Genomic DNA, 22,441 nt, shown 5'->3' on the forward strand with positions numbered 1-22,441 from the left:
AAACACTGATATTTTTGTAAAGTCTGTGTTCAATTTGAATATCAAACATAACTGTTCAGGTGCAGTCATCTCTAATAGTGATTTCAAACTACTTCGATATCACAGCAAGAGCTCTCTGCTCAGTGACTTCCAGGTTTGCAAAACAATATCCGCTAGTATTTGACTATAAGGCTATATGCGCACGTTGCGTAATTACATGCAGTTACGCTGCGATCTGCACCGCAGCGTAACTGCATACGTCCTGCGTCCCCAGCATAATCTGTGAAGATTATGCAGGAACCGTGCGCACGTGGCGCTTAGAGCGCAGCGCTTTGGCTGCTGCCCGAAGCATGCGTTCTAAGAAGTGACATGTCACTTCTTTCCTGCGCGTTGTCTGCAGCCCCCGCTCTGTCTATGGGAGGGGCTGCAGTCAGAGCGCATGGAATCGGCTTTTTTTTTTTTCATTACGGACTGTTTCTGCAGCGATTTGAAGCGCACGTGTGCTGTTCAGATCACTGCAGAAATTTCTGCAGGGCCAGTACGCAACGTGGGCACATAGCCTAACATTGTTACTCATGAGTTCATGTGTAGGTATTACGGCATTGGTTCTTGGTAGACATGCTATTAATGCATTCAAATTACATGGTCCAGTGTCCAAGTCAATAATCTGTGGCAATCAGAGGGGAGCCCTGGGAACCGCCTCTTACTTAACAGCATCCATGGCTCCTCTCTTTTATGTGGTGGGACACACATGTGACATCACTCCAGATTGGCTAATTAGAAGAAGAGATAGGAGGTAGTTCTCTGGGTTCCTAACCAACTGCCCCAGAATAAAGACCTGGCTGCTGGACCGCGTCCTGCAAATCAATTTGCACCAACCTTAGTTGTTGGTCATAATACATATGATGTAAAGAGCTGCCAAAACTAGCTGTTGGTATACTATAGTTAAAATTAATGATAAATCTGTCACAAGTAACTTCAGAGATCTGACAGAAGATGGTTAAAGGGGACGTCTTTCACATCACAAACAGAAGCAGTGGCCGAGAAAGGCGCAGCATGTCAAGTCAATCATCCAGGACATCTCTAGAGGTGGCGGTGATGCAAGAAACTAGTAAACAACAGCAGCACTGCCGCCTAATGACGTCCTGTTCCAGGAGGAGCAATGGATGATGCGGGGAGTGAGTGCAGCCCCAGCCTTCTGGGACTTAACATTTGAGACTCCTCTCACATGAAACATCACAGAAAGTGCAGTTAAGAAAACACCTTTAGAAATTAGGGAGAAGTGTAGGGAATTTTATAATAAAAATAATAACACAAGCGAGTAGGGGGTATGGATAGATAGTGAGAAAATACATTTTAGGTATTGTACCACCCCTTTAATACTTTTTAAAGTGATTGATGACAGTAAATAGGACAAAGCTACAATACAATGCACAGACGCTACTATAAATATGGCTTGTCTGGTAACCAATGAAAGGGACATGGCATCTGTATTTACAGGTTGCTTGCCAGCAACAATGGGTTCCCAGGATATCCATGGGTCTCCTGAAGACTCCCATACCTGTTATTGTAGCGTGGCTGGCGTTCATAGGAGACAATGATTTTTGCTACATACAGCAATGATGTTGTATTGCTCTGTATAGCACAAGCAATCAGCTGATTACTTGTGATTAAGGTGACTTCAAAATACGTTTGAAAGTAAAAAAAAAGTCTTACAAAATATGAAAGCAAATACCAAAAAAACACAAAACTTCACATCATCCCCCCCCATAGCCTTAAAAATTAAAGCACCATCCCAGTGTTTTTTTGTTTGTTTTTTCCACCTCTGGAATGGTGATTTAAAGGGGTTGTCCATTAGTAGGACAACCCTTGTAATTCCCCCTGTTCACACCCATAAATGTAACAAGGCCAATACTCTCTTCCGGTGCCAAAACACTTTCAGTAATGTCGGAACTCTCGCCCATGTGACATAGAGCTGCGACCAATCAGCACCGTCTTTCTTCTCCCCGCCTTCAGACGCTTAAGTATTTAACAAGAAGTGAGTGGCAGCCACAGTGCTACCTTCCTATTAATTACATAACCATACGAAGGTGGGGAGAAGAAAGACTGGGCTCATTGGTCATAGCTCTATGATCCGAAAATTGAAAACTTTAAAATTTATTCGAAAATGGTATTACAGGCAAATTTTTATTTATTTCCAAATTTATGGGGGGTTTTTTCCAACAAAGCATGTTTGGTATTGGCTTAATCATTCTGAGATGTATAGTGTCATTCAAAAGTACAATTCATACCTCAAACAACAAGCCATAACAAAAAGTTATAGCTCTTGGAAGAAGTGGAGGAAAAAACAAAAGTACAAAAAATGGTGAAATGCCCAGTCAGGATGGGGTTAAAGAAATTGTTTACCTCTTAAAAAAAAATAAAATCTGACAATTTGGGGCATCCACAACATATAGAAATAAATAATCTTTGCCAGAGGATATTAACATTTTAGAAAACTAGTGTGAAGACTTTTCTTTCTTTTTTGGGAGAGAGTAGGAAGTCACCACCCACAGCCGCCTCTTCTCAGCTCCTTTCTATGTGATTTACAGGTCTCTCCCATAGTGGGAGGCTAGTCATCACCTGCAGCAGCCGCTTCTTTAACCCCTTCACCACCTGGTGATTTTCTGTTTATTATGTTTTGTTTTTTCCTCCCTTTCTTCCAAAAGCCATTTTTCCATCAGTATAGCTATACAAGGACATGTTTTTTGTGGGATGAATTGTACTTTTGATCTACAACATTAATTCTGCCACATAGTGTACTAGCAATCAAAAAATTCCAAGTGCAATTCCACTGTGATTTATTTATTTATTTATTTTTTTACCATGTTCACTATATGGTAAAACTGATCTGGCAATTTGATTCCCCGGGTCAGTATGAGTCCTCAGATGCCGAACTCGTATAATTAATTAATTCTTAAAGTGGTGAAAAAAAATTCTGAAATTCGTGACAGTATTTTTTTCACTTTTGTCTCCATTTTCTGAGACCCGTAACGTTCTCATTTTTTTGGATCTGGAATTGTGGGAGGGATTAATTTTTGCACCCTGAGCTGACGTTTTTAAAGATGTTATTTTGGGGTAGATACGATGCTTTGATCACCTTTAATTTGCAATGTTGCGGCAATTCAAAAATTAAATGTAATTCTTGCATTTTTATTTCTCGTTCAAATGCTTACCAATCAGATTAATTGTATATTTTAATGGTACATTTTTGAACACTGCACTACAGTGGAACCTCGGTTTACGAGTTACCCAGTTTGCGAGCATTTCGCTACACGAGCAAAACGTGCTGTAAATTTATAACTCAGTTTACGAGCAAGCTTTGCTGTACGAGCAAATACCGCACACACTTCCGGTTCCGTATTTTCACCGCACTCTGACCCGCTCTTGCAGTCTGCACAAACAGGCACACACACATATTATGCTCAACTTACCTTCCGTTCCATCGCCGGACTCATGGTTCTTGTAGTTCGCCTGTACAGGATGTGTATCGGGTAACCATTGCGACGATGGAGGAACTTCCGCTGTCAGCCGCTACTCAAAGGCAGCGCACTGGCCAATCAGAGGCAAGCGTCTCCTGCCTTTGACGTCAGCTCTCTGGCGGCGGAAGCTCTTGCATCGGTCGCGATAGTTACCCGATACACATCCTGTCTGCACCAGCGAACTACAAGAACCTGGAGTCCGCTGATGGAACGGAAGGTAAGGTGAGCATAATACGTGTGTGCGTGCGTCTTTGTGTGTGTTTATGCATGTGTAGAATGGACCAGGATGGGACATTGAACAAGTTGTGGAACGAATTGTCTGAGCTTGCATTATTTCCTATGGGAAATTTTGCTTTGCTAGACGAGTAACTTGGTTTACAAGCACACTCCCAGAACGGATTGTTCTTGTAAACCAAGGTTCCACTGTACCAAATGTGTATTTCTATTATTTTATTTTCAATGGGACAAAAGGGGGGTGTTTTGATCTTTAATATTTTTAAAAACTTTTTTTTTTAAACGTATTTAACAGTTCACTTAGGGAACTTGATGCTGTTATTGTCCGATATCTTCTGCTAGAAAGAGCATTGCATCAGCGCTGCTTTGTATAGCAGAAATTACAATCTATTAGCGCAGCTGATGTTCATAGATGGATCGTAATGACAGACACGGGGGTCTTCAGCAAACCCCAGCGGCCATGGCAACTCATTGTTGCCCCACGATCACGTGATGGGTGGGATCAATGACACGCTTCCTGTCTGCTCATGTTTATTGCCACTGTCAGTGACTCACAATGGCATTTAACAGTTAACAGCCGCAGGGGGATCTCTGATACACCCATGGCTGTTAGAGGCACTTGATAGCTGATTAAATCAAAAAATGAATTGTGGGGAAAGATACAGACTCAGTTTGTGAGTCGGCATCAAAGGCAGGGACACAGCCAATGATGTAAATATCCAATATATATTCTAAATATATAGACCTAAAGCACAAGCATAAATACAAATTAATTTGTTCTAAAAGCTTTTGAGTGTCGTAGAATATATATTGAATTGGACTTTCTTCTACTACTAAGCACCACCATTTTGATATTGCGGAGTGCCCACCAAATCTTTTTGGATGATGTAAATATGTCATTGGTCATGAATGGGTTAAAGATATATTTTTTCAAAACCGCTGGAGTGTTTTAGAGAAAAATATACCTAGCTGAAATTATGTAGCAAAGGTCTGACTCATACTTTTTGTGGTTTCGGCAGCATGAATCTGATGACCGTTTCCCATTAAATAAATAATATGAATTAGAGACAGGAAGATTTATCAAAACGGGTACAAAAGAAAATGTATTTACATTTACACGTAGATCACAAAAGTGAGAGCACCCCTCACAAAAAAGGGGGGGTCCGTCTTATAATCCGGTGATGTCTTACTGGGTGGGGAGAAGGGGCGGCAGCGGAGGTGGAGCAGAATCACAGGAGGCAGGGGCGGTTGTGAAGTAGGGCGATGCTGCGGGCGTCACAGATACTGACTGTGGACACTGTGAGGCAGGAAACATTCAGAAACTGTTGCCGGTACGGGCTTCAAAGAAATGGCGCCTGGAGTCAGTGCTTCTGCAGATTGAGCTATCGACTCAATGAGAAGTCAAGATATCTCATCTGCGTGTGCTCCACTTCCGAGCGCCATTTTCCTTATGTCTGCTGCTGGGAGATCAATGGACAGAAGGCGCCGTATACATAGATGAGATCTTGAGCCGAGAGATTCCAGTTGGCAAGCTGTGAAGAGTGAATAAGAGAGTTAAAGGGAACCTGTCATCAGAAATTTCGCCCAAAAGCTAAAAGATTCCCCCTCTGCAGCTCCTGGGCTGCATTCTAGGAAGGTCCCTGTTATTATTGTGCCCCATGTGAGACCAAAATAAAGCCTTTATAAAGTTCTACCTTTTTGTATGCAGCTTCTGTAAATCCGACACGGGGGCGGGCTCTCTGCCGTCCGTTATTCTGCCTCCTGGTCCTGTATGCCGCCCCCATCGCTCCTTTCCATATCTGATGCACCGCCCACTGCTCCAGCCATCCCCGTGCATGCCCAGTGCCAGTCTCACAGGACTGAGCACTGTGACTGCTGGTGATGTGTGCGCAGGCAAGTGATTATGGACGGGGCTGTGACTGTTATCAGCAAGTACCCGGCCATAATCTCTTGAGCGCGCAAACCTCTCCAGCGTCACACTGAGCTCAGTGTAGATGCTAGACTGTATGGGCTGCTTCCAGGGATGACGTCCCTTTGTCATGTGATAGGGGCGTGTTCGAAATACTATCACATGACAAAGGGACGTCATCCCTGGAAGCAGCCCATACAGTCTAGCATCTACACTGAGCTCAGTGTGACGCTGGAGAGGTTTGCGCGCTCAAGAGATTATGGCCGGGTACTTGCTGATAACAGTCACAGCCCCGTCCATAATCACTTGCCTGCGCACACATCACCAGCAGTCACAGTGCTCAGTCCTGTGAGACTGGCACTGGGCATGCACGGGGATGGCTGGAGCAGTGGGCGGTGCATCAGATATGGAAAGGAGCGATGGGGGCGGCATACAGGACCAGGAGGCAGAATAACGGACGGCAGAGAGCCCGCCCCCGTGTCGGATTTACAGAAGCTGCATACAAAAAGGTAGAACTTTATAAAGGCTTTATTTTGGTCTCACATGGGGCACAATAATAACAGGGACCTTCCTAGAATGCAGCCCAGGAGCTGCAGAGGGGGAATCTTTTAGCTTTTGGGCGAAATTTCTGATGACAGGTTCCCTTTAAGAAAGTGCTTGAAAATAATGGCGGCCACACAAAATATTGTCATTGTGCACAAATTCTCAATTTTCACTTAGGCGTGTACTTACGTTTGTTGCCAGTGGTTTTGACATTAATGACTGTGTGTTGATTTATTTAGAGGGCACCAAATCTACACTGTTATACAAGCTGCTCTCTGACTACCTTACATTATATCAAAGTGTCATATCTTCAGCGTTGTCCCATGAAATGATGTAATAAAATACTTACAAAAATGTGAGGGGTGTACTCACTTTTGTCATATACTTTACATATTTCACAGCGCTTTACAGACATGTCAGAATCTTCATTCTCTATCAGTATAGCTTTGCAGTCAGAGAGGCGATCGGAGAATCCAGAGGAAATCCACTTAAACACAGGGGGAACATGCAAACCGCATTCATTATGGCATATTAAGTAACTGCTTTTATTTTTCAAGCAACTTTGAAAAATGAAAGATGGAGTCTGAATGGATATGGCTATGGGTGAATGTGCCCCCTATCGGTAACAATTTTAATAAATTCCCCCTCTCTATGTGTACCAGATTGGTAGAGGTTGGCTTCTTTCTCAAGGGGATTGTTTTGTACTTAACTCTAGAAGATAATGAACCTTCTTTAGGTATATTGCCCTAGTTTCCAGTGCATTCCGATCTCCCAATATTTTTAATATTTTACATATGTACCGTATTTTTCGCTTTATAAGTCGCACCTGATTATAAGATGCCCAAATTTGGTGAAAGAAAAGAGATTTTTTTTTAATGTTAAATGGGGTCCATCTTATAATGCCAGTGTCCGTCTAACAAATAATATAGGGTATATGTCCCTCATAGCCCCCCATCCTAAAATTAGTCCCCTTAATCTGGATATGGCCCCCTTATATTGAATATAGCCCCCTTGTGCTGGCACACGTTCCCCTGTGCTGCCTATGGCCCCCTATGGATTGCACACGTTCCCTGTGCTGCCTATGGCCCCCTATGGATTGCACACGTTCCCCTGTGCTGCCTATGGCCCCCTATGGATTGCACACGTTCCCCTGTGCTGCCTGTGGCCCCCTATGGATTGCACACGTTCCCCTGTGCTGCCTATGGCCCCCTATGGATTGCACACATTCCCCTATGCTACCTATGGTGGCCCCCTATGGATTGCATACGTTCCCATGTGCTGCCTATGGCCCCCTATTGATTGCACACGTTCCCCTGTGTTAGATGTCGCCCCCATGCTGCTGCCCATAGTAAAATAAAACACTTTCCTTACCTCCTCCATCGCTGATCTCCCTCCTGTCTCCCTCCGTGCTTCTGTTCCTCCACTCCCTGGTTCTTGGTGCCGGTCATGTGATCGGCACAGCAGAGTGAGATCTCTGCGTGCCTGATCACAGTGGAAGCAGGAGACCGGGGAGACACGCTGGAGGAGGCAAGTAAAGCTTTTTTATTTTAGGATGAGCAGCAGCATGGGGGCCATATCTAACACAGGGGGGCGCAGAGACATATAATATGCGCCGCTCCCCCAGCCCGTCACTGCGGTGCGATTGCAGCACCACGGTGATGGACAGTGGCTGTGCATATTATATGAGCGGAAGCAGGAGATCTAACACTACCGCCGCCCGCAGCGTTCACCTGCCCCCAGCAGCGCTCCAGAGCGGACCCTGCAGTGTGTGTATATATATATATGTGTGTGTGTGTGTATGTATGTATGTATGTGTGTATATATATACATATATATATATCCCCCCCCCGTATATTCGGCTTATAAGACTCACCCCCTACTTTCCCCCAAAATTTGGGGGAACAAAAGTGCGTCTTATAAAGCGAAAAATACGGTAATTACTTGTTGTTTTTTTTTATTGCTATTTTGCCACTTTTACTTTACTCACTTTCCTTTTCTACCATTATTACTAATTATATTTAGCAGTTTAGACTCTTGCAACAAAATCCACACAAAGGAATACATTACTATGTCTCTCCATTTAAAGCGGTAATGTATTTCTTTTTTGAACTGCGTTAATTAGAGCTCCTGCCAGGATCCTGCGGTGCCGTCACCTGCCCAATCTCACCTTGTTGTGTGCATTTCTGTCATTAAATTAGGGCTGTACTAAACAGGTAACAATAGTATCAAAGTTTATTAGAACAATAAAAGTTTATCAATATGAGTTTATTAATGTTTTTTTTTCAAGCGTTTTTGGTATACTAATTAGATAATTGTGGATTAGGTATTACGCGTCATTCATCAGGTAAAATTACCTGCACAAAAGAGCATCGTTCTCGGCGGTGCAACATGATGTGTAAACAGGACTTAGGCGGGCTTTGCACACTACGACATCGCAGGTGCGATGTCGGTGGGGTCAAATCGAAAGTGACGCACAACCGGCGTCACTTGCGATGTCGTAGTGTGTAAATCCTAGATGATACGATGAACGAGCGCAAAATCGTCGTCATCGTATCATCGCTGCAGCCTCCGACATTTCCATAATGCCGGGGGAGCGACAGGTACGATGTAGTTCCTCGCTCCTGCGGCAGCATATATCGCTGTGTGTGAAGCCGCAGGAGCGACGAACCTCACCTTACCTGCCTCCCGGCTGCAATGAGAAGGACGGAGTTGGGCGGGATGTTTACATCCTGCTCATCTCCGCCCCTCCACTTCAATTGGCCGCCTGCCGTGTGACGTCACTGTGACGCCGCACGACCCGCCCCCTAAGGAAGGAGGCGGGTCGCCGGCCAGAGGGACGTCGCACGGCAGGTATGTGCGTGTAAAGCTGCCGTAGCGATAATAATCGCTACGGCAGCTTTCACTATATATCGAACGTGCGACGGGGGCGGGACTATCGCTGCAGCATCGGTAACACATTGTTACCGATGTTGCAACGTGCAAAGCCCGCCTTACAGTTCAGAAAACTACGGAAGCCTATGTGCATCGAGCAATCTATTACAGATCTCTTACGGCCCATCGATTACTACGGTCTACCTGAGGCAACAGGTTATTCAATGACCGCCAATTGAGTTAATCCTTACTACCAACTAATATTTTTTTTTTTATTTTGAGGCATCAGTTTGGTATTTGTATGCTATGTTAAGTTGTACAATTTCTAAAGGTAATAGTTATCTATATTTTCTCCTATTAGCCATAACAATAAAACAGCTTGCCTAATATTGAGTTCCTCACAAGCCACAAAACATCATTGACCCATTGGGGTATGGGCTCCACAACACCTCTGAATGTGCATAGTGATTTCTGTCATGAAGATGTGTGTTCGCTACAGGATGTTTAAGTTGGGGGTTGGGGCCTTCATGGATTTTCCTTGTTTTCCTGCACATCCCACAGTCATATTGAGATGAGCAGATTTAGAGTCAACACCTTGACTTCTTGTCATGTTCCTGACCTCATTCCACAGAGTAGCAGGGCACAATAATCTGTTGAATGAGGGCCATGTCATTAGAAAAAGTTGTATTTGATGTGCAACAATGTTTACGAAAGTGGAATGTATCAAATTAATATCCTCTGGCTATTGTCTTCTATTGCTTCATTGTCAACACCTGATGTTCAGAAGCTCACTGCAGATGCTTTCAGGATGGACTGGGGTCAGCATGGACACTCTGACCAATTTGTGACTACACATTCCCGTAAACCACAAGATGAGATGCACTTTGTTTTTAATGTTTTTGTATCTATCATAGCCAACATAAACTTTTAAAGTAATTGTGCTACAGTAGCACATGTGTAGGATCTGACCAGAGCGGGCTATCTTCACTCCCATTGTGATTCAGTGAGCCTTTGGCACCCATGACTCTATTATTGGTTCTCAAATTGTCCTTTTGTGGTACAAATCAGCCAACAAGACTTCACTTTGCAAATGCTCTCTTTGTCTAATAATCACAATTTTGTCGTTTCTAAGTTCCTTACTCTTAACCATATTTGCTTCTTCTTGTGAGCATCCATTGTAATGAGCTAATTTCTTCATCTATCAATGGCTGATGAGTTTATAAAGCTCTGACATTTTACCGTTCTTTACAACCGGAATGCAATACCGATAGAAAATGGGCATCAACAAACAAAGCCAGAGGGAAAAGGACGTTTCCAGAACATAATGTGAACAATAAAGAAAAATAAAAACTTTACACAGTGTGCAACCTACCATGAATAATGGCTATGATGGATACTCTATCCTTATAGTCCAATGGAAGACACAGGTGTACTCTAGGTAATTGTCCAGAAGAATTCTATATCATTTTTACCTTTGGCAGTTGTCACTTTTCATGTTTAAAGCACCACTCCAGTGGTTTTTTTTTCTATTATTTTACTGTTAGAGTAATACCATTAATGTAAGATCACTGCGCTAAAGGCCCAGTCACACTAAACAACTTACCAGCGATCCCAACAACGATCCAACCTGATAGGGATCGCTGGTAAGTTGCTAGGAGGTTGCTGGTGAGATGTCACACTGCGACGCTCCAGCGATCCCACCAGCAACCTGACCTGGCAGGGATCGCTGGAGCGTGGCTACACGAGTTGCTGGTGAGCTGTCACACAGGCAGATCTCACCAGCAACCAGTGACCAGCCCCCAGCCAGCAGCGCCGCGTGGAAGCGATGCTGCGCTTGGTAACTAAGGTAAATATCGGGTAACCAACAAGATATTTACCTTGGTTACCAGCGCACACTGCTTAGCGCTGGCTCCCTGCTCTCCTAGCTAAAGCACACATGGGGTTAATTACCCGATGTGTACTGCAGCTACATGTGCAGAGAGCAGGAGCCGGCACTGACAGCTGAGAGCAGCGGAGGCTGGTAACGAAGGTAAATATCGGGTAACCAAGGTAAGGGCTTCTTGGTTACCCGATGTTTACTGTGGTTACCAGAGTCCGCAGAAGCCGGCTCCTGCTGCCTGCACATTTAGTTGTTGCTCTCTCGCTGTCACACACAGCGATCTGTGCTTCACAGCGGGAGAGCAACAACTAAAAAATGGCCCAGAACATTCAGCAACAACCAGCGACCTCACAGCAGGGGCCAGGTTGTTGCTGGATGTCACACACAGCAACATCGCTAGCAACATCACTGCTACGTCACAAAAGTTGTTTGTTAGCAGCGATGTTGCTAGCGATGTTGTTTAGTGTGACTGGGCCTTTAGTTTCATACTTACCAGCTGGTGTCTTTATCTGTTATCGGCACTGCAGTGTTTGCTGGGAAATCTGGAAGACACAACTAAATGTAAGTCTATGAGAGCCAGAACAATGCTCTCATAGACTTACACTGAGAGCTTATGACTGTTACCTCTGACTTCTAGTCAATCAGAATTTTTTGGTCACAAGATGGCAGTGCGTGACAGGAGTCGCTCCAGGAAGAGCTGCAAATGGTGGTGGTGAGAGTAAGAATATGTGCAGGAACCTTACGTTACTATGACCGTTCCAGTGCTGAAATAAAAAAAATGCAGGAGTGGTGCTTTAACATAAAAATAAGAGGCGCTAGGGTTGTGGTAACGTTTGAAGAATTTTTCTTAGAATTAAGACTTTAAATAAAAACAATGCCAAAATGTCTCCCAATGCTCACTCATGTTACAATATTAATTTGCTTCAAGATAATGATTGTAACTTAAAAATATTGTGAGTAGAAAACTAAGGGTACAATCACGCCACCGTATGACTCGAGGATTGCAACTCTATGCTCTGCTGACCCCAGCTGCGTAGAAATAGAGCCGCCAGCCAGTCTGAGCATTGCCGTGCGGTCCTTGGACGAGTCATACGGCCGTCTGACTGCTCCTTAATAAAGATGAGAGCACAGAGGTGAGCGATCAGGCCTCTGATGCTGTGCATTCATTAGCATGTTAGCACACCCACAGGAGCGTGCTTACATGCTAAGGGGGTCGACTAGTCAAAGGAAGTAACGTCCTTGTGACTAGTCGCTGGCCTCATTATCATATCATAAAGGATCATTAGAAACACTTTTTCTAAATATCTCTTCATCTATGCTACTATAGGGTGGGACATTTAGGCAGGGATTAGAAATATGCACCCAGAACCAAACACAGGTTCCCTTTAATGTCACTAGTTTGGTGGTGTAAACCCACCCTTAGTCCAGTGGAAGGTGTCATCAGGATATTAGTCGATGTACGTTGTGTAGCCTTTTCCATTTAATATTGCAGGTAAATATATTTGTATAAAAAGACTGACCCATACATCCAATAGGTGTGAACAGGTGCTAGCTGAAAACACATTTATAAATACAAAACATATACAGTTCCAAACTAAAATGCTAACAATGAATGAATTCTGGCATTGCATTACTGCTATAGCAATATTTGAAAAAAGAGATTTTTAGCATATGTATTGGCCAATGCACGTGAGCCCAGTAACAACTGCAAGGTAATCTCTGTACACCAGGAACCTAACTTACAAGTTAGGTTCCCGGTATACAGAGATTACCTTACAATACAATACCAGAGTTCCCTTATTCATTGTTAGCATTTTAGTGTGCAGCTGTATGTGTTTTGTAGTATTATATTTGTGTTAGCGAACACTTAGACAACACATATTAGTAAATCTTTTTTATTTTTTTCTAATATTGATTTGTCTAGCTACAGCTTCGGCTGTATGTTTCTGTAAGCGTTGGTGACAGGTAGATTTAATAAAAATATATAGAGGCAAATTACAAGTTTACAAGTCAAGAGACAGGAATACTTTCTGCAACCCGCTTTCCATGTAGAAAAAAGCACCGTGTATCTGTTACCTCCGTCTTCCACCCAGCATATAAATCCTTTGATTCCAGCATTTCTCAGATGTGTCCAGAAATGTCACCAAAGGCTTTACTTCCTGATGCCTCCTATTCATCTGTACATACTGCTAGCAGTAGGATTTTATTAATATTTAGAAAGTTTGCCTCCAGCAGTACTAAAGTGAGCATCAGAGAAACAACAGTTGTTTACCACGTTTGAACTGAAGGATCTCGCCCCAGAGATATGCTTTCACTTGAAGTGTACATCTTTCAATCTCAGCTCCCAACAAAGAGACGCATGAATAACAATTGTCATTTCTGGGCCGTACTTCTCCAATTATTTATTTGGTTTGTGTCTTCCAAGAAATGCGCATAATGGGGACAGACACTCAAAGCCCGATTGCTACTTTTAATGACAGCACGTTCATATGTCTCTGTGACATGCGTGTGTACATAAAAAGAATAGAATAAACAGCCTGCTAAGAGGATATTGTTAATGGCGTTAACCTCCTTTGCTGGGGCATATCCAGGAGCGTCTCTAGATGGAGATGTTATTTTGTTTCCCACCTCTTTTGTAGTTCTTTAAAGCACTTGTGCTTCTAGACATACATGTTAAGACATCAGTTCCTTACATTGTCACCCAAATGAAGGCAGATAAATGTGCCTGGCTGGATGTCACAACCCCACGCAGATTCATCAGACAACTCCTCTCATTGATCACTATTAAAATAGTTTTTATTATAGGTACACTACAGTTCAAAAGTTTAGGGTCACTTAGCTATTTCCTTATTTTTGAAAGAAAAGCAATTTTTTTTTCAATGAAGGTAACATTAAATTAAACAGAAATACACACTATACAGTGTTAATGTGGTAAATGAATATCTAGCTGCAAATGTCTGGTTTTGAATGCAATATCTACATAGGTGTATAGAGGCCAATTTCCAACAACCACCACTCCAGTCTTCTAATGGTACATTGTGTTTGCTAACTGTGTTAGAAGGCTAATAGATGTTTAGAAATCCCTTGAAAACCCTTGTGCAAGTATGTTAGCACAGCTGAAAACAGTTTTTCTGAATTAAAGAAGCTATAAAACTGACCTTTCTTTGACCTAGTTGAGATTATGGAGCATTACATTTGTTGGTTCCATTAAAGTCTCAAAATGGCCAGAAAAAGAGAACTGTCATGTGAAACTCGACAGCCTATTCTTGTTTTTAGAAGTGAAGGATATTCCATGCGAGAAATTGTCAAGAAACTGCAGATTTCCTACAACGGTGTGTACTACTCCCTTCAGAGGAGAGCACAAACAGGCTCTAACCAGAGTAGAAAGAGTGTGAGCCTCTGCTGCACAACTGAGCAACAAGACAAGTACGTTAGAGTCTCTAGTTTCAGAAATCGACACCTCACAGGTCCTCAACTGGCAGCTTAATTAAATAGTATCCGCAAAACGCCAGTGCCAATGTCTGAAGTGAAGAGGCGACTCCAGGATGCTGGCCTTCAGGGCAGAGTGGCAAAGAAAAAGCCATATCTGAGACTGGTTAATAAAAGGAAAAGATTAATATGGGCAAAAGAGCACAGACATTGGATAGAGGAAGATTGGAAAAAAGTGTTATGGACAGACGAATCGAAGTTTGAGGTGTTTGGATCGCACAGAAGAACATTTGTGAGATGCAGAACTACTGAAAAGATGCTGAAAGAGTGCCTGATGCCATCTGTCAAGCATGGTGGAGGTAATGTGATGGTCTGGTGTTGCTTTGGGGCTGGTAAAGTGAGAGATTTGTACAATGCAAAAGGGATTTTGAATAAGGAAGGCTATCACTCCATTTTGCAACGCCATGCCATACCCTGTGGACAGCGCTTGATTGGAGCCAATTTCATCCTACAATAGGACAGTGACCCAAAGCACACCTCCAAATTATGCACAAACTATTTTGGGAAGAAGCAGGCAGCTGGTATTCTATCTGTAATGGAGTGGCCAGCCCAGTCACCAGATCTCAACCCTATTGAGCTGTTGTGGGAGCAGCTTGACCGTATGGTACGCAAAAAGTGCCCATCAAGCCAATCCAACTTGTGGGAGGGGCCTCTGGAAGCATGGGGTGAAATATCTATCTACAGATTACCTCATCAAATTAACAGCTAGAATGCCAAAGGGCTGCAAAGCTGTAATTGCTGCAAAGGGAGCATTTTGTGACGGATCAAAGTTTGAAGGAGAAAATTATTATTTCAAGTAAAAATCATTATTTCTAACTTAATGTCTGGACTATATTTTCTATTCATTATGCAACTCATTTGATAAATAAAAGTATGATTTTCCATGGAAAAGACAAAATTATCTGGGTGCCCCAAACTTTTGAACTGTAGTGTAGGTTTAATAATTATATGGTTAATAATGACATCACATGTGAGTGACTGCTATATTTTGAGAGTGTGTCAAAATTTAGCCCCCATCTAAACAGGTATATAGCAGAATGTATGTGATTGGTGGTTGTCCGTCTCTTGAGAACACCCAACAATCTTGAGAAAGTGCTGTAGTAAACATGTGACGATCACTCATAAAGACGGTAAATAAAGCAGTGGTCACACATGTTCATTACTTCTCCATTCATACAAGAGAAAGGTCCACCACCCATTGATCGTCTATCCTCCGTATAGGTAATGGGATATATGCAAATGTTCATTACTGCCCCATTTATACAGGAGAAAGGTCCCCTAGCCACCTCATATTGATCTAGCCTGTGCATAGGTAATGGGGTATGTGCACATGTTACATTTTTGCTGCATAAAAAAAAAAAAAATCACCATTTTAGTGTTCCAGCAAAGTAACGATTTCTGGAATCACATGCATTTATTACCTAATTTTTCCATGTAGAGTTGAAGAAGTTTCAAATCTGCAGCATGTCAATTTTTGCAGTGTTTTTCCCTAACTTGAATGAGAAAAAAAATGCATTAAAAAAAAACTATTTTAGGCAACGTTTTTCCTGCCAACCCATGAATATTTAGGCTATGTGCCCACAGGAGCTTGCTTCTGCGGACTTTGCCGCGGAAAACCTGCGGATTTATCTGGATTTTCCAGATAAATCCGCAGGTTTCAGCATGTACAGACACTCCCCATGTTATCCTATGGGACATGGGGAGTGTCTGTTTCCACGCTGCAGAATGTGCGGCTGCGGAATATGCGGCTGCGGAATATGCTGCGGATGTCTCGCAGCCGCACATAACTGCATGTCAATTATTCCTGTGGAAATACCTGAGGAAATCCCGGCTCTCCACTATGGAGATAGAGGCCGGGACGTCCACAGGTTTACCACAGCTATTCCGCTGTACTACCGCAGCTAACAATAGCTGTGGATGTCGGCGGGCAGCTGCGGTAAACCTGCGACCGTACCTGCGGGTACAGAGTCCCGTGGGCACATAGCCTTACAGCATATTTTTATGTAGCAAATACTGAACGTGGGCACATACCCATACACAAGTGCAATCAAAATGATTGAACTAGTCTTTACGAATTAGGCTTATTAGCAACATTTAAAAAACTTTTTGCTGTTCACAATAAACTAAAAGCAAAAAAAATAAAAAGTAAATTTTACAAAACAATTAAGGTAAGATAACAAGTGATTTCTACAAATTCAACACCAAATGCACATATTATGGCTACTGCAGATTCAGAATTAGTCAACCCTTTCAGGGCAAACTTCTGTACTACTTAGTAGAATACGGTTTGGCTGTTATGACCATCTGGAAATGTGATGCATAACCAGATACCAACTTCTTGTTTCGCGACTGAGTCGTCTTTTCCAATTTCACATCGGCAGTGGCCTCCAGTTCACTAATATGCTTGAGTTTGTGTGCTGCCTCCACTTTCTTCAAATCCCACCAAACATGTTCTATGGGGTTTGAGTCAGGCAAACTTTGTTCATTGGAAAACTCTTCTAAGTCAACCTGATAGGATAGCTGACAAAGAATGATCATCCATCTCACTGAGCCGGACTGTTTTATTGCGTCTGTCTCGTGAGTCACGCACTCCATTCTACGTGGGTGTCTCTTGAACTCTAGCGGGAGTTGCACAGATTTGACAGCTGCTACCTTTGAAATCCTAACAGAGTGCACTAGATGAAACATACCTTTTTGCTAAATAAAGGTAATTAGAAAAATATTTAATATTTTAAATGTGTATTATTTATTGTATTAGATTTTTCAAAGAATGCCTTTAAGAGGCAAATTTATTGACCATGGATGATCTCTAGCCGTGTTTTTGTGTGTAAACCAGTAGAGCTAAGTTTTCGTAACATGGCCTCTCATGAGGCTTCATTTTAAAAGAATGTCGCTATAAATATTTTAACCAGTGAGTCTGGGTGATAGAGATTCTTTCCATTATGATATATATAGCGATGTAGTCACTTCTGATAGCATGTGTATTGAGACAGTCCAGTAGTGAATTAGGCTATGGTAATATACAGCTTGTCGTGAAACTGCTTTACTAACAAATGTGAGATTTTTCTACTTTGATTTTTGTAGCATGATAATTACAGGAAAGAGTCTTGCAGATAATACATGTAGATGCTACTCTCATGTAACTCATTGGCCTCGATTTATTAAGACTGGCGTTTTGTACTTCAGTATTACTGCATCTTAATGTTGGAAGGGCAGCAATCAGAAACACAGAATTCGTTAAAAGGGTCACCACAGTTAAGGAATTCAGCACATATTATTAGTGGTGTGTGCCTCACCAGAAATGTTACTCTAGTCAGAGACTGGAGTACCATTACTATCATGAAAAACACCAGAGTTCTGAAGAATTTGACAGCCGGGCGTAGCAATTCCCCATTCTGCCCTGGCTAACCAACTCTGCCCATATTAGTGAGACAGCCTGAAGCTGGCTTGAAAAAAGTCACTTTTTTTTTTTTTTTTAAAAAAGTGTTTTACAACAGTTTTTTGGCATAGAACGTTTCATGTATTTGGCATAAAACTATTTGAAATGTCAGAGAACTTCTGAACAATTCAAAATTCTGTAACAATTTTTATACTTGTCAAAGTGAATGGAGTTGGGACAGGGCATGGAGAAGAAGGCCCGACAAATGAACAGTTATTTACAGTAGAAACGTACGCCAGACGTACATTTCTAGAGAGGCCACAAAATGAGAAAATGTGCCACATTCATTAGAAGGCACACTTCTCTAAACTTATTTGGCACATCTTACTGCAGGACGCCCCCCATTGACTGGCCTGCAAACACCAGCATTAATGAATTAGGACTTTACTGTTAATTCGATCTAATTAAAACTCTTAGCTGTGGCGTTAGAATAGAAAGCTGCAGGAACATTTTCTCTCAGGTTACTTAAAGTGTGAAATAGGTTTTCCCACAATAGAAAATATTCACTTATTTACAGAATTAGGGTATGCTCACACGAGCGAGTCTCACACTGAGTCAGCGCCTGGCACGGCCGCACATTCTCCTAACAGGAGGGGGTCGGCTGCATGTTTTTCAATGATGCTCACGTGCTCCTGTCTGGAGAGTGTGCGGACGCGCCGAGTGATGCAATGCGAGACTCGCGCGAGTCATACGCTTGTGTGAGCATACCTTAAGTGATGCATCTGATTCCTGTGGCTACCACCTCTTGGATACCCACTACATATAGATCACATGAATAGAGTTACAGGGCTCTTCAAGTAGAAAGAATTGTGAATGGTGAAATAATTGAACATGTATCTTGCTGGTCCATTCAATGTTTGGGGGGGCTGATGTAGCTTTATTTAGCTGTCATCAGTGAGGATGGTTTCACATGTCCGTGAAACATGGGACATTCTCTGATTGGAAAATGGTTAGGTCTCCTATTACGATTTAAATGCAGCTCATATTTCACTGACATGTGACAATGGGCTTGTAGATTTCGAGTGGAGAGGCACTACGCTGCTGTGCTTGCTGGAAACACCACTACTCTTGAGAGGGTGGGCAGCTCACAAGCCCTAATTAGTCTAGTGATGCGGCCCACAACAATCAGACATTAATTTGATGTGAAAGAGGAAATTGCCTGTTGTAAACAACCTTTGTAAGATCAGTCTGTCACCAGGCTTCCCCCCCTGAAACAGTTTACAACCCAATGGGAAAAAAAAAAACTCAATTAAAAATTGATGGCAGTACACATCTCAAAAAAGTTGGTACTTGCTTAACCAAAGGCTAGAAAAGTAAGTAGTACCAATGAAGAACACCTGTTGGGTCAGTTTTCCAGCAAGTTAGATGACTATAAAAAGAGCATGTTAGAGAGGCAGAGTCTTTCAGAAGCAAAGGTGGTCAGATTTTCACCAATTTGTGAACTAAAACTAAAAATTGTGGAACAGTTTCAGAAAAATATTTTTTAATGTAAAATGGCAAAGACTTTGAATATCCCACCATCTACAGTACATAACATCCTCAAAAGATTCAGACATTCTTGAGAAATCCATGCGCACAAGGGACAAGGCCAAAGGTTAATATTATATGTGTGTGTTCGATAGGCCCTCAGGCGACACTACAATAAAAATGGGCATGATGCGATAATGCAGATCTCTGCATGGGCCAGGTATACCTCCAGAAATCATTGTCTGTAAACACAATTCACTGTGCAATCCACAATTGCAAGTGAAAGCTCTATCATGCAAAGAAAAAGCAATATATCAACACAATCCAGAAACATTGTGTCTTTTCTGAGCTAAAGCTCATTTCTCATTTAAAGTGAACTGAGGCCAAATAGGTAACTGTTTTTATGGTCAGATGAATAAAAATCTGACATTCTTTATGGAAACAATGGATTCTGTGGACAAGAGGAGATTGACTATCCATCTTATTATCAGTGCACAATTCAACAGCATGCATCTTTTTTGGTATGAAGTTACATTGGTTCCTATGACATGGGCTGCTTACACATCCTGAAAGGCACCATCACTACTGAGCATAATATTGAGGTATTAGGACAACATATGCTCCACCCAGACGACATCTATTTCAGGGTTGGACTTGCCTATTTCAGCAAGACAATGCTAAACCACATACTGTATCTCTCACAGCAACATGGCTTAGTAGAAGAAGAGTTCAAGTGATTAACTGGCTGCTTGCAGTACAGACCTTTTGATCAGTAGAAAATATTTGATGCATTATGAAATGAAAAATCTGGCAAAAATGACCCAGGACTGTTCAGTAGGTAGAATCTTACATAAGATAACTTCTTGGAATGTTGTCCCATTCTTATCTCCTTACTTCCCAGATATTTACAGAAAAAGCAAAGGAGATGTTACACAGTGGTAGAAATGGCCCTGTCCATATTTTGTGGAGTTATGTTAATGCCATCAATTTATAAATGTTATATTTTCAAAGAAATAGAAAAAAATGTCTAACCTTCAATGGCTGATATTTGTCCTATGATCTGTTGTGAATTAAAGAGATGAAAGGTTTTCAAATCATTGCGTTCTTGTATTCTTTTCATCTAAAGGCCCTGTCACACACAGAGATAAATCTTTGGCAGATCTGTGGTTGCAGTGAAATCATGGACATATTGTTCCATTTGTACACAGCCACAAACCTGTCACTGATTGTCCACAATTTCACTGCAACCACAGATCTGCCACAGCTTTATCTCTGTGTGTGACAGGGCCTTTATACATTGTCTCAACTTTTTTAGAATTGTGGTTGTGTATGCGCATGTAGCTCTTCTAAAGACAAGTTCATACATACCTTTAGCTAGCTAATCTGATCTTCCAATCTATATGCAGATACAGCTGAAGTTCTTTTGGTGTGTGGGAACTCTTCCCAAACCTTTTGTCTTTTCGGCTCTATTCCCCGTCCAAAGCCACCTTCTGCTGCTGACTATCAGATCTTTTGCTTTGAAGTCACCCAACAAGGGAGTTGTCAGTCAGGCATAAGGCGAGGCTCGACAGGAAATTGTGCCGTGGCATCAGAAGCTTGGGGAGAGCTTCCAAAAGCACTTTAGCCTAATTTGCATATTGATTCAAATGCAAATATCTGGGTAACATAGGAACAGACTAGCCATGTAAAAGTATTGTTGGACTTGACTTTGCAAGGGCTACATGCACATATAAATAGTCTGACAGCTTCCCTTTTAATGTTCACATGAAGTGTTCATTTCTTACAGCTCATACAAATGAGATGGAAGTTCCAGTTCCTCTCAGTGTAAGATAAAAGATTTCTTGTACTGTCTTGTTAGAAGAAAATAAGCACTTGAACGCTTTACGTGGCAGATGTCAGCTGAGAGACCTGCTTATGGATTATACTGCAGTGTCAAACTCTGTTGGGTAATTTTAGACAAATGTGTCATGTGTGACATGGAAAAGATGGCAGGCTGTACATTAGTGATTTCCCCAGTGCTCAGAGCAGGTAGTAATGTGCTGGGAAGTGCTCTGTCAGTGCTGTATCCTGCAATAGCATTGGGAAAATCAGTTTGGAGAGAAATGACTTTAGTCAGAGAAGAATCCATTTGCAATGTGTGCCTCCTAACATCTTTCAGACAATGCATTGTATTCAAGAGGCATTTTTTGATTAATGTTTTATAAACACTTTTCAGTGTGACAGCTTAAAGTTCCTCTAAATGCGTGCCTCGTGCTCACTTCCATAAAGTCAAATGCCATCTCTTAAAGTCTCGTCAGAGTCTGTCAACCATAGTGACTTAGAGTCCCTACCTTTAGAGCATTAAAATTAGTCTGCTTCATTTATACTGCTCCAATGATAGCCACATGAAGAGACCCGTAGCCTTGCATTTGCTGAAATGTGTTATCCGAAGTGGTTTTTATTCACGGATATTTGTGCTCTACTTTTCTGTTATCCAGATAGTGTTGGAAGATGCTATAGCCTCACACATCAATCATTTCACCACTGCTACTTCATAGCGTTGTAGAAATCTTAACTTTTTAGAACTTTTTAGTTTTTATTACCCTCTTCGTAGGGGAATTGTGAATTGGACAAATAGCTATTACCAGAAAGCTACTCTCATACTTATAACCCCTGTCCAGGACTGGGCATTTGTCATTGACTTACTACACTATAAACGATATGCGTAGGAACCACAAGTTACATAACAATCATCCTCACTGTATGTCCTGTAAGAACACAGGTTTTTTCCAACAGCTTATTATTGGCAAATTATATGGGTCACCTGGACAGTTATATTTCATTACCATTTGAGTACATTATGGCTTAGTCATCAAATAGTTTGCAACAAAACTATTGCAATAAAAATACAGTGGAACCTTGGATTACGAGCATAATTGGTTCCGGGAGTGTGCTCTTAAACCAAGTTACTCTTTTATATCAAAGCAAATTTTCCCATAGGACATAATTAAAACGCAGACAATTCGTTCCACAACCCAAAAATATTTACTGTATTTATAGAAACTTATTACAGTAATACAATATAATGTACTGTATTCATATAAAATTATCACAGTACAATAATACAAAAT

The 22,441-nt window shown here is 41.9% G+C and overlaps 1 protein-coding gene across 1 annotated transcript in view; it reads left to right on the plus strand.

The window, feature by feature from the left end:
- Window positions 1-22,441, plus strand: part of SLC10A7 (solute carrier family 10 member 7) — a 304,073-nt gene that overhangs the window by 266,201 nt on the left and 15,431 nt on the right. The window lies entirely within an intron of this gene.

Source organism: Anomaloglossus baeobatrachus, chromosome 1 (genome assembly GCF_048569485.1).
Source record: "Anomaloglossus baeobatrachus isolate aAnoBae1 chromosome 1, aAnoBae1.hap1, whole genome shotgun sequence".
NCBI classification, from domain to species: Eukaryota; Metazoa; Chordata; class Amphibia; order Anura; family Aromobatidae; genus Anomaloglossus; species Anomaloglossus baeobatrachus.